General features: G+C 46.1%; 1 protein-coding gene across 1 annotated transcript in view; it reads left to right on the top strand.

Annotated features, from left to right (window-relative positions):
* ADAMTS18 (ADAM metallopeptidase with thrombospondin type 1 motif 18) overlaps positions 1–13,700 on the top strand; it is a 122,766-nt gene that overhangs the window by 52,118 nt on the left and 56,948 nt on the right. The gene's annotated exons all lie outside the window — the stretch shown is intronic.

Genomic DNA, 13,700 nt, shown 5'->3' with positions numbered 1-13,700 from the left:
CCCAAATAATCAACGAACACAATTTCATCCCAAAAAACTGAGGCCATGATTTTGCCAGCCGATGGCTGAACCCAAAATTTCTTTGGTGGAGGTGAGGTTGAGTGTTTCCACTGTATGCTTTGTCTTTTCAACTCTGGTTCGAAAGGTGAATCCATGTCTCGTCCATTGTCAAGAATCGTTCCAAAAACCTGGTTGAATTTGCATGATAGGTGGCCAAATGTCAACATGTCAACCTCATTCGCTTCTGATCAGGCGTCAACATTCTCGGAACCCATCTTGCTGACACCTTGTGCAGCCCCAATTTTTCAGTCAATATGGCTTGAATTCGGGTATATTAGATGCCAGTAACCTCTTTTAAATGTCTAATAGTAAGTCGATGGTCACTTTGACATTTTCCTGGAGGGCTCACTTCCACAGGTCTTTCACTTCTGGCACCATCTTCACATAACTACCTTCCACATTTGAATTCACGGCACCACTTTTTCACTGCACTGTACGACGGAGCAGACTCCCCTAATGTGTTTTGCAAGTCCGTATGAATTTACTTAGGTGTCATCTTCTTCAGTTGCAGATATTTAGTGCTCGAACTTCAGTATTCTCCATTTTACAGTATTCTCCACTTTTCAACTTTTAGAGATGATGTTCTGTTTATTATTCAATATCTGCAAAAATAAAAGAATTGTGCTGCAATTTTTCACAGTTTTCCTCTAAGACCTCTAGTACATACATACAGAAAATCAATACGGAGTGACATCTACTACTACGTCAGGACACAAACTTTTGGATCCACCCTCTTACAACATGGCCGCTGTTGCACCAACAAAATCTGTTGTTCTGCATTAAGAGGTTTCAGTTAAAACTGCTGTTAGCAGCAATCTAACCTCTGTGGTTGGAATATTATAAGGAGGAAGGGTTGGTGTGTATAAGTGAAACGGGGTAATTTGGAGGATAAACATACTGAATTTTGTCTCAACTTGTTTGAGTAATTTTAGAGGCCAGGTGGTGTCAGATATATTCATGATATGTGCATTGCAATTCACCTGCCTTTCATTTAAAAAAAAAAAAAAATGAAATGTACTATAAACCTAACATGATTCAGAAAGTCACCTGTTGCATCCAAGAACCATAAAGATGACTCGTAAAAAATATAATATTTTTGAATTGAGGAACAGTGATTATGGGCCTTATTCATTGTTGGTCTTAATTAGTTAAGACTTTTTTCAGTCTCAAGTTCTGTTTTTTTTTCTACTTTTTTTTCACTTTTTGCAATCCATGTCCTTTTCCTGTCCCAAGTCTGACTTCAGACTTTCTGTGACAAGAGGCCTGAGACCAGGGCTGCAGTGGGCGTGGAATTGCAGGAAGTGGGCGTGAATGAGACTGTAGTGGGAGCACTGTGGGCATGCAGTCGCAACAAGAATACACTAAGGACCTCATTCAGACTTGCTCGCAAGCGCTAGGCTCGACCATCGCAACCATCACCTAGTCACTCACTAAAGCTGTGAGTGGTAACCCACAGCTTAGCGAGCGGTCAAGAGGCCGTCTTTCAAAAGAAAAGCGTCCGCCCTCATTCAGAGTGAGCGCTCGCTTTTTGCGAGCGGCTCTGAATGAGGTCCTAAGGGCGTCTTCTGGGTGTGTGGTCTGAAGTTAAGACAAAGATGGTCGCCAAAAATCTGAAACTCTGCCTCCTGGAGGAGCCTGACTGGTTTCAGCTCTGAACCTGGGTGTAAGTGTGGTTGATAGTGATGACTGTATGTGATTGGTTGCAAATGGTGAAATCACTCTTATTTATGCAAAACCTCTAAAACTGATGCAGCATAGTTTTACATTTTATTTTATAATGCAATACACATTCATTTTGCATAAGTAAATAATGTTTCCGCTAAGCATTGCAGATGCAGCCATCCACTTGGGTACACTTATCTGAGGGAGCAACAGCCAAGGGTAGGGAGCCGCAGCTAGCGATTCGTGTCTGAGACTAACTCTGAAGGTCGCAGAGATGCATCTTTTTTTCAGGTGCATTTTGTGAATCCAACTCTGAATAAGGCCCTATGTGACTCTGGATAAGGCCTATGTGACTCTGAATAAGGGCCTATGTGACTCTGAACAACGCCCTATGTGACTGAATAAGAACCTATGTGACTCTGGATAAGGTACTATGTGACTCTGAATAAAGCCCTATGTGACTCTGAATAAGGCCCTATGTGACTCTGAATAAGGTCCTACGTGACTCTGAATAATGCCCTATGTGACTCTGAATAAGGTCCTTTGTGACTCTGGATAAGGCCCTATGTGACTCTGAATAATGCCCATGTGACTCTGAATACGGCCCTATGTGGCTCTGGATAAGGCCCTATGTGACTCTGAACAAGGCCCTATGTGACTCTGAGATAAGACCGTATGTGACTCTGGATAAGGCCCCATGTGACTCTGGATAAGGCCCCATGTGACTCTGGATAAGGCACTATGTGACTCTGAATAAGACCCTATGTGACTCTGGATAAGTCACTATGTGACTCTGGATAAGGTCCTATGTGACTCTGAATAATGCCCTATGTGACTCTGAATAAGGCCCTATGTGACTCTGGATAAGGCCCTATGTGATTCTGAATAAGGCCCTATGTGACTCTGGATAAGGCACTATGTGACTCTGAATAAGACCCTATGTGACTCTAAATAAGACCCTATGTGACTCTGAATAAGGACCAATGTGACTCTGGATAAGGCCCTATGTGAATTTGGATAAGGCCCTAAGTGACTCTGGATAAGGCCCTATCTGGCTAACGTGGACAAGCTGCCACAAATGGAAAACATGAATAGCTTTTTTTTGTATTCATATTCGTAACATTATAAGATAAATATGTAATAATATTCACATCTTAGGGATTTTCCCTGCTTTTTTTTTTTTTTTTACAAATATTACTAAGTCTTCCTGCAAGATTTAGCTTGCCTATAGAACTATTATTTATGTCTTGCAAAAAAATAAAAAAGGATAAAGCACTACAAAGGTAAAAATACCAAATATCATGGTTATTTGGGCAATTACCATTGTGTTCCTTTTATCTTTTTTTTTTCTATTACAGATGTATATGTCCTATGATCTCCTTATTTCATTCCAAATCCTTAGAGTCTAATTCATGCTTTGTAATCCTTTTGGAATAATGAGGTGATGCTGACAATGTTTAAGTTCACGCTTTGTATTAATTTGGATTTAGTCAGTCTCAGAACAGTATGTACAGAGAGACATAAAATTAGGTATAACATATAGAGCGGGATGTACTAAGCATCGCATCCGCAATGCGGTATATTCCGTCTCTCTTCGGGTACACACCGCGGTTGATTACCCGATTAAAGGTGTTCTTTGTGATGCTCCCGGCTAGAGGAACTTCCGGGTTTAACAACCAGAAGTCCCTCTAACACCCTTCTACGCATGCGCAGAAGGCTGCGGGCAGCGGGGGTAATGGGAGGGATCCAATTGGATCCCTCTCAGGGAAGGCGTCCCGATAAGAAGCCCATAGGCTTCTACTGGGTGGGTAACACCACTTGAAGATGGCGTTACTCATAGGGACGAAGCATTCCCTGCTTTGTACATATGGAAATGCGGTAAAACCCCCGAAAACAGCATTTTCCCCTTTAGTACATCCCACCCTTAGTATGTTGTCCCTTCTACTATTTATATTTAAAGAAACGTGATGCAGTCACCATATTGACATTCAAAATGGCCACAATCATAATGTCCACCCCATAATGTTGACAGTTATGATGTCAACATTGTAGAAAACTCTGCACAATGTTGACATGTTCACAATGCCAATGTTAGGGTTAGGATGATTGAGCGGGGGGTTATGGTGAGGATGCAGGAGCGGAGGGTTATGGTGAGGATGAGGGAGTGGAGGGTTATGGTGAGGATGTGGGAGTGGAGGGTTATGGTGAGGATGTGGGAGAGGAGGGTTATGGTGAGGATATGGGAGTGGAGGGTTATGGTGAGGATGTGGGAGTGGAGGGTTATGGTGAGGATGTAGGAGCAGGGGGTTTAAGGTGAGGATGTGGGAGTGGAGGGTTAGGGTGAGGATGTGGGAGTGGAGGGTTATGGTGAGGATGCAGGAGCGGTGGGTTAGGGTGAGGATGTGGGAGTGGAGGGTTATGGTGAGGATGTGGGAGTGGAGGGTTTTGGTGAGGAAGTGGGAGTGGAGGATTATGGTTAAGATGTGGGAGTGGATGGTTATGGTGAGGATATGGGAGTGGAGGGTTATGGTGAGGATGTGGGAGGGGAGGGCTATGCTAAGGATGTGGGAGTGGAGGGTTATGGTTAGAATGCAGGAGGTTAGGGTTAGGCTGCAGGAGTGGAGAGTTATGGTTAGGATACGGGAGGGGAGGGTTATGGTTAGGATGTGGGAGTAGAGGATGTGGGAGTGGAGGGCTATGGTTAGGATGCGGGAGCATAGGATTATGGTGAGGATGTGGGAGTGGAGGGTTATGGTGAGGATGTGGGAGGGGAGGGCTATGGTAAGGATGTGGGAGTGGAAGGTTATGGTTAGGATGTGGAAGTGGAAAGTTATGATTAGAATGCAGGAGGTTACGGTTAGGCTGCAGGAGTGAAGGGTTAATGTTAGGATACGGGAGGGGAGGGTTATGGTTAGGATGCAGGAGCTGAGGGTTAGGGTTAAGCTGCAGTAGGTGAGGGTTAGGATAAAGGGGGAGGATTAGGGTTATGCTCTGGGAGGGGAGGGTTAGGGTTTATGCACTAGGGGGAGGGTTAGGGTTAGGCTGTGGGAGGGCTAGGATGCAGGAGGGAAGGATTATGGTAAGGATGTGGGAGTAGAGAGTTATGGTTAGGCTGCAGGAGGGAAGGGTAAGGGTTATGCACTTGGGGGACAGTTATGGTTAGGATGTGGGAGTGGAGAGTTATGGTTAGGATGCAGGAGCTGAGGTTAGGGCTAGGCTGTGGGAGTGGAGGGTTATAGTTAGGATACGGGATGGGAGGATTAGGGTGAGGGTACGGAAGGTGAGGGTTAGGGCTATGCACTAGGGGGTTTAGGGTTAGGATGTGGAAGAGGAGGGCTAGGGTTAAGATGCAGGAATGGAGAGTTAGGGTTAGGCTGTTGGAGTGGAGGGTTATGGTTAGGAAACAGGAGGGGAGGATTAGGGTTAGGCTGCGGGAGGGGAGGGTTAGGGTTATGCACTAGGGGGAGGATTATGGTTAGGATGTGGGAGTGGAGGGTTATGGTTAGGATACGGGAGGGGAAGATTAGGGTTAGGCTGCGGGAGGGGAGGGTTAGGGTGAGGGTATGGAAGGTGAGAGTTAGGGTTATGCACTAGGGGGAGGATTATGGTTAGGATGTGGGAGTGGAGGGTTATGGTTAGGATACGGGAGGGGAAGATTAGGGTTAGGCTGCGGGAGGGGAGGGTTAGGGTGAGGGTACGGAAGGTGAGGGTTAGGGCTATGCACTAGGGGGTTTAGGGTTAGGATGTGGAAGAGGAGGGCTAGGGTTAAGATGCAGGAGTGGAGAGTTAGGCTGTTGGAGTGGAGGGTTATGGTTAGGAAACAGGAGGGGAGGATTAGGGTTAGGCTGCGGGAGGGGAGGGTTAGGGTTATGCACTAGGGGGAGGATTATGGTTAGGATGTGGGAGTGGAGGGTTATGGTTAGGAAACAGGAGGGGAGGATTAGGGTTAGGCTGCGGGAGGGGAGGGTTAGGGTTATGCACTAGGGGGAGGATTATGGTTAGGATGTGGGAGTGGAGAGTTATGGTTAGGATGCAGGAGCTGAGATTAGGGCTAGGCTGTGGGAGTGGAGGGTTATAGTTAGGATACGGGATGGGAGGATTAGGGTGAGGGTACGGAAGGTGAGGGTTAGGGCTATGCCCTAGGGGGTTTAGGGTTAGAATGTGGAGATACAGGAGGAGAGAGTTAGAGTTAGGCTGTTGGAGTGGAGGGTTATGTTTAGGCTGTGGAAGGGGAGGGTTAGGATACCGGAGGGGAGGGTTAGGGTTAGGCAGTGGGAGTGGAGGGTTATGGTTAGGCTGTGGGAGGGGAGGGTTAGGCACTGGAAGTGGAAGGGTTATGGTTAGGCTGTGGGAAGGTTAGGGTTAGGCTGCGGGAGTGGAGGGTCAGGGTTAGGCACTCCATGAGTGTCGACATGATGAATGACGACATGCTAAGTAATAAAACATCTTTCCAAAAAACAACTACTTATATTAAAGTACCTTTTACTTCTCCTTACAGAATGATATAAAATACATACTGTATGTGTACAGCTATCCATCTCTATCGGAATGGCTTACATATGTATTTATATTTTACAAACAAATTTTAATCACGGATTGGAAGTTGTTGGACTGAATACAGAGAGATGGAAAGATATGTACTATATATGAAATAAGTGTTTGATCTCTATCCTAAGAGTTGCGCTAGGTTACTATCTGTTTTGCTGTTATTTATATTTTTACCTGTCTTCTCCCTGTCTCAATGCTAGTTAAATTTTATATATAAGCGGAGATGGCTGCATATTCTGCAGGAATTCTATTAGTATAAATAAAATATCGCCCGGAAGAAAAAAATGCTAAAATGTATCTTTTTTTAAATACATTCATTTAAACACATTCTATATATTTTTTTTATAAAAGAAAAAAAAACAAGTCAGTTTTGACATTGATGCATCCCTACGCAAGTAGTTATACTGATCTCGAAGGTGACATACGGTGTAGTATTACTTTTTGGTTTAGTGCCAAATATTTCAGCATTGTAAATTGACAAATCCATATAACATATAATTTAACTTCAAAAGGAAATATATAAACAAACTGGATGTATTGCTTCATACTTATATTTTGTAACTGTTTCTGTTACACTCTGCAGATAAGTCTGCTAACCCTTGTACTGTGAATGCACAAGTTGGTCTATTCTAGAAACTAATTGCCTTATTCAGAGGTGCTCGCTATTTGCGAGCGCAAGCTCTGAATCAGGGCGGGGAGGATTTTTTTTTTTTTGTCCTGTCCGCTGCCCACCCACAGTTAGTGCGAGCGAGCAGGAGATGGTCGCGATTATCGCGACAATCGGGCTTGCGAGGAGACCCTGTGGTAGGGTCTCAGGTCTCGCAAGCCCAAGTGGACTTCATGCTCTAATAGAGCAGGAAGTCCACTACTGACATCACTCGTGATGTCAGTAGGGCCTTCGGGAACGCCTCTGTTTGGTCAGCCAATCCCCCCCTCCCTGCCTACAAAACGGGCCGAGCTGTCGATCAACATCGACAGCCGCCCCGTTTTGATGCGAGCCCCGGAGTGAGTGATTTCTCACTCGCTATGGGGCTTGTGCACTGAGCGCGTGCGCACTGGCCCACCATCGACCCGCTTGCGAGCGCTATGCGCTCGCGAGCGGGTCTGAATCAGGCCCTAATAGTTTTGTGAAATTTTGTAATTGTTCTGCAATTGACCATAAACCTTTGGACGTTTTCCTACTCCTATACTAACCACAAAACAAAATTAATTCACCGCCACAAACTACAAACTGGTCTAGACCTGTCAATATCCTAATGCTTTGATTGGATAGGTGTTAGTCTATCTTTTAATGCCGTGATTAGCAATAGATTAAGCTGGGTACACTTGACTCTATATCATATATCGTCCGATATATCATCCGCGACGGATCGGAATGACCATCGTATAGTTTGTAGCCTGTGAACCAACCAAATTCGTTATACAGTGAATTGGGTGGTCGCATCTTCCCATCGGATCTGCCGCACATCAGATGAGACAAAGCCGTGTACTACGCGGTATAGTTACTTTAGACATGTAGCGATATAACGCACTGTCATACAGCAGATCGTGCAGTGTGTCCAGCAATGCAGTATATTGTTACATAGCATCGCCGGGTCATCTGGTCAACCAAGTGTGTATAGAACTTGAGCCCAGCACTGTCAGTTAAACTAATCAACTGATTGGCTATTGGTTGACTTAAGTGAGGTTGTAATGATTCAAATTCACTAACTGGCTAAAGATGTCTCTAGCACCATTCACTTTATACTGCAGTACAAACACATGACTGCTATTTCCTGTGAGATGAAACGCGTCAGGGACACCTGTGCTACCGTTTCATCTATCAGCGATGTATCTACCTGCAACTTTCATGTTAACCTGTCCCTTGGGAAAAAATTTACCTGTAAACGACTTTGGATGTTCGGTGACGGTGCAACCTTGCATCTATGAACCAGATATACAGGAGAGACTCACCACTGAGCTGCAGAGTTCTGTAAGAATATCTTTCACAGATCGTTACATTTATTCATTTTACATACTTCTAACATCATTTCCCATTGGAGAACTTTTTGTGATCTCGCTGTACTACTGCTCTGAGACTGTTTCTTTAAACTGACATGCTATATGCTTTACCTGACCATTCCAATATACTGAGAGGATAAGGATGGGACTCAGCTAGTGCACAGAGATTTGACGCTATCCGTTTAAAGTGTGCTCCATCTGTCAGAATCATTCATATTGCTATATTATATGTTTTTTTTATGTGCTGCTTTAATAAATTCTGTCATGTTTGCAGAACATTTCAGTTCATTTTATTTAATTAAGGGCAGGTTTGCAATTTTGTGTTTTTCAAAAACCTGGATGTCAACACCCAAAACACTCCAATACTGTAGACCTTTGGAAACCTAAGAACCACACTAATGAAGGAGTTGGCTATTGTAAATTTTATGGGTGTGGGTATGATATGTCAACAGTCATAATGTCGACTTTCATTGCGACGACATGAGTATTTCGACATGCTCATAATGTAGAAATGAACCATTCATCATGTAGACACTGATGGAATGTCTACATGTTAGAATGTCGACATAATGGCCCTGGTGGCCCAGCGGTGACTACCTGCTCCTGAAGGCTGCAGTGGCTTTAGTGAGGCTTTTGGGTCACAGCGGTCATGTGACTGTCACTTCGGGGTCAGACATGTGATCCTCCAGTGTTCCAGGATATATTCTTCCCCTATCCCTAACCCTAATCCCTAGTCCTAACCCTCAAGTGCAGGGGTCTTCAACCTTTAAGACAGTGTGGGCCACATTAACAAATTCAACTAAGCCCGAGGGCCACTAAGCTATACTGCGGTATTTAGACTCTGCCCTTTCCTCACACAATTATGTCCCATAACAGTCCCCTCCTACAATTTTAATTAGGTCCCAGAACAACCCCCCTCCTCCCACAATTATAATTATGCCCCATAACTGTTCCTTCTCAATTAATTATGTCAGATTATTGCCCCCATCCTCAAACAATTCTGACCCATAACTGTCCCCTATGCATTGCCCCCAGTAGTAGTCCCCCTATGCAGTTCCCCTTATACAGTGCCCCCCAGTAGTAGTCCTCCATGCAGTGCCCCCAGTAGTAGTCCCCCCTATGCAGTGCAAAACAAAAACTCAAAACACACTTACCTGAATCCCCGCGCCTGCCGCTGTCAGCTCCTCAGTCCTCACAGCCTGCTCTGCACTATGGGAGAGACGTCATTACGTCTGTCCCATCACCCATTGTGGGAGCCGGAAGGTGGAGCTCATGAGTGAGTTCCAGCCCGGCTCCGGCCGTGGGTGCAGCAGCCAATGAGAGTCTGTCTGACTCTCATTGGCTGCTAAAACAAACACACCATTCGTACTACCCGGCGCCAGCGTTTGTTTCTGTGTAGAGCAGACCGCACTCACTGCGGTCCGCACTACATTAACCATCGGGGGGGGGCATGGGGAACAGCTCCACGTGCAACGGGTTGAAGACCCCTGCTCTAGTGTCTAACCCAAACCTCCCTCCAGCCGCTTAATCCTCTTGGCCACAGCTTACACTGATGACGACCTTCTGACAATGTCGACATACAAAAATGTCTACATTGTGGTGCCAACATTGTAAATGTCGACCTAATGATTAAATATCAATTTAACCTATAGCACCCACAGAAAACTAGCACACACGAGGAGAACATACAACCTCGCCACAACACCCTGGGTCAGATCCACACTCCAGGACCCAGCACTGTGAAGGAGTTCAAAGCGGACCTGTGATCCCTATATAACCATATGCTGGTGTCTTTATAAGATGAAACTATGGCCCTCATTCAGACCCACTCGCGAGCGGCTGTCCGCTCGCAAGTGGGTCGATGGTCCCCACTGCGCATGCGCACGATGGAGGGAGCTCCGCCGTGCGCATGCGCGAGACCCGACGAGCGAAGGACTTTTCTTCGCTCGGAGTGTCTCATCAAAGGGGGCGTGCTGTCGATGGTGACTGACAGCACGCCCCCTTTGGTGGGCGTGCCGGGGGCGTGCCTGCCAGACGGAGGCGTTCCCAAGGGAACGCCTACCGTCTGAAGCCGGCCCCACTGACATCACTAGTGATGTCGGTGGGAGTGATTTTGGCTCTGATAGAGCCAAAATCACTCCTGGCCTTGCGGTTGAAAAACCAACCGCAGGCTTTTGCTCGCAGTTTCGATGGTCGCGATGGTCAAGACCATCGCGACCATCATCCTGCACGCTCGTATATGCTGTGGGTGGTGACCCACAGCTATACGAGCGTCCAGGAGGACGCTCCATATTAATGGAGGTGGGCCCTGATTCAGAGCGAGCGCTCTGGTCAGAGCGTCCGGCTCTGAATCAGGGCCTATATTTTGTCTAGGTGACTGCTAGACGTGATGCAGTCAGGAATCCGGCGGTGTAAATGCCGACAGCTGGCTTCCCGACTGTCTAATCCCGGCAGGGGTGTAATGATATACTGATTCCTGCTAGACGCCTGGGACCACATCCCAGCACAAGGTGTACAAGAAGGCCTCCTCAGGACTGCAGTCTTCAATCACAGCTTTTATTCCAAAGATCAGAAACCAAAAAACAAGTAACAAGTCAGAAGACAGCGTAGATGATCATCTAATGCAACACAAAGATGTTTCCATTAAAACAATTTCTAGCATAATAAAGACAATTAGCTAATTTCATATAAAAATGGCAAAAGATAGCAAAACTTTTAGTCCCACAATGCATTTCAATACCCTTACCCCATATTCTATCTCTATCTTGTGCATTTAAATCTACTAAGATAATATAATTTCTTTACAATGTGGCTTACGTATTGTTTTATGGGATGATTACTCATTGGACCTGATTCAGACCCACTCACAAGATGTGATCACTCGCTGGCAAAAGGGGCCAGATATGTAAATGAAGCGTTCGCACTGCGTCGTGTATGGACGCCCACTGTGTGTTAGCGAGCTACGGCAAAGTGCGCTCGTAAGTGTCTGAAGACACCCCCTTGCCACTCGCAACACACGTCATCTCCGGGAAATGAAGGATTAATTGGGACCATCGTGAGCCATCGGAGCTGCTCGCAGCCCTTGGGGTTGCCTTTCCCCACCGCAAGCACAGCGATCAGTGCGGGCTGAAATACATGCAGGTGACGTGTACAATGACGTTACTTTGCTAATTATGTACGCTCTTTAAACGGCGTTCTGGCGGACAGACACGCCTGCGTTCGCAAAACACCACTCCCCGTTTACAAGCACCTTCCCCTGTTACCACCAGCAAACGGCGCTATCTGTAACTTAAAGCAGCGACCTGCTATTGGCTTACGAGCTACCAAAATCAGATCGCAATGGATGGCTTGCGCACGCGCACTGCGAATTATACGCATGCGCAGATGGGCGAAAATCGCTCACAGCGAGCAATCGCGCCTTAGCGAGCGGGTCTGAATCAGGTCCATAGTCCATTAGTGACTGTGTTTAAAAATGCAAAAACCTAAATATTTTGTAATTACCTTCTCTACACTTTATCTTGCTTAATGTAAGCCCTGCATCCAAGGCTCGTATTTGCATATTAGAGCCATTGGCAGTAATAGAAGGTGGAGGGAGTTTTTTTTATTTTTGTAAAAGAGGGATAATAATAAATAGTTCCCATTCCTGAAGTAGAACTCATAGGACATACAGCCATGGTGATAAGTTTTGAGAATGACACAAGTATTGGTTTTCACAAAGTCTGCTGCTTCAGTGTTTATGATGGCAATTTGCATATACTCCAGAATGTATGGAGTACAGTGATCAGATGAATTGCAATTAATTGCAAAGTCCCTCTTTGCCATGACAATGAACTTAGGGCCCGATTCAGACCCGGACGCTAGGAAGCGTTCGCTTGTAGCTGCCGATGGTTCACATTGTGCGTATGCATCGCAGTGCACGTGCGCAAACTAGTCTGAGCGATCAGGAAGCGTATGCTCGCCGAGCTTAAACAACCCGGCTGAATGAGTGACAGTAGATGTCGTTTGTGGGTGGTAACATGGGCTGGCCACAAGAAATGAGGGAGTGGAGGTGCGAACGCAGGCATGCCTGAGCATCTTAACGCCGTTTCAGAGGCATGCATAATTAATATGCAGCGTCAGAGTACACATCACCTGGTTGAATTTTACACTGAAGTGCTCGCAGTGCTTGAGGTAGGGTATAGTCAACCTCAAGCGCTGCGGTCGCTTCTGATGGTACCCGATATACCGATGGCTGCATACACTTCCTGGAGATGACATGCGCAAGTGGGCATCTTAAGACAGGCTGGTGGGCATCTGCATACACAAAGTGATCGCACACCAAGACATAGTGGGCGTGCTTATGCCTTGCAGTGCGATTGCCTGCCTTGCTGGTTGTGTGCCGAATCTGCATACGCTGGAAACGAGCGTACGCATCTAGCGAGCGGGTCTGAATCAAGCCCTTAATCCCAAGAAAAACATTTCCACTGCATTTCAGCCCTGCCACAAAAGGACCAGCTGACATCATGTCAGCGATTCTCTCGTAAACACAGGTGAAAGTGTTGATGAGGACAAGGCTGGAGATCACTCTGTCATGCTGATTGAGTTAGAATAATAGACTGGAAGCTTTAAAAGGAGGGTGGAGCTTGAAATCATTGTTCTTCCCCTGTTAACCATGGTTGCCTGCAAGGAAACACGTGCAGTCATTGCTTTGCTTTGCACAAAAAGGGCTTCACAGGCAAGGATATTGCTGCTAGTAAGATTGCACTATCAACTATTTGTCAGATCATCAAGAACTTCATAGAGAGAGGTTCAATAGTTGTGAAGAAGGCTTCAGGATGCCCAAGAACGTCCACCAAGCGCCAGGACCGTCTCCTAAAGTGGATTCAGCTGAGGGATCGGGGCTACCACCAGTGCAGAGCTTGCTCAGGAATGGCAGCAAGCAGGTATGAGTGCATCTTCACGCACAGTGAGGTGAAGACTTTGGAGGATGGCCTGGTGTCAAGAAGGGCAGCAAAAGAGCCACTTCTCACCAGGAAAAACATCAGGGACAGACGATATTCTGCAAAAGGTACAGGGATTGGACTGCTGAGGACTGGGTTATTTTCTCTGAAGAATCCCCTTTCTGATTGTTTGGGGCATCTGGAAAAACGCTTGTCCGGAGAAGGAAAGGTGAGCGCAACCATCAGTCCTGTGACATGTCACCAATGCATCCTGAGACCATTCATGTGTGGGTTTGCTTCTCAGCCAAGGGAGTGGACCCACTTACAATTTTGCCTAAGAACGCAGCCATGAATAAAGAATGGTACCAAAACATCCTCCAAGAGCAACTTCTCATAACCATCCAAGAACAGTTTGGTGATGAACAATGCCTTTTCCAGCATGATGGAGCACCTTGCCATAAGGCAAAAGTGATAACTAAGTGGTTCGGGGGACAAAACATCAAAATGTTG

Source organism: Taudactylus pleione, unplaced genomic scaffold, assembly GCF_031769625.1.
Source record: "Taudactylus pleione unplaced genomic scaffold, aTauple2 ptg000195l, whole genome shotgun sequence".
In the NCBI taxonomy this organism is placed as follows: domain Eukaryota; kingdom Metazoa; phylum Chordata; class Amphibia; order Anura; family Myobatrachidae; genus Taudactylus; species Taudactylus pleione.
Note: the sequence above shows the minus strand (reverse complement) of the source record. Positions and strands in the feature narration are given on the sequence as shown.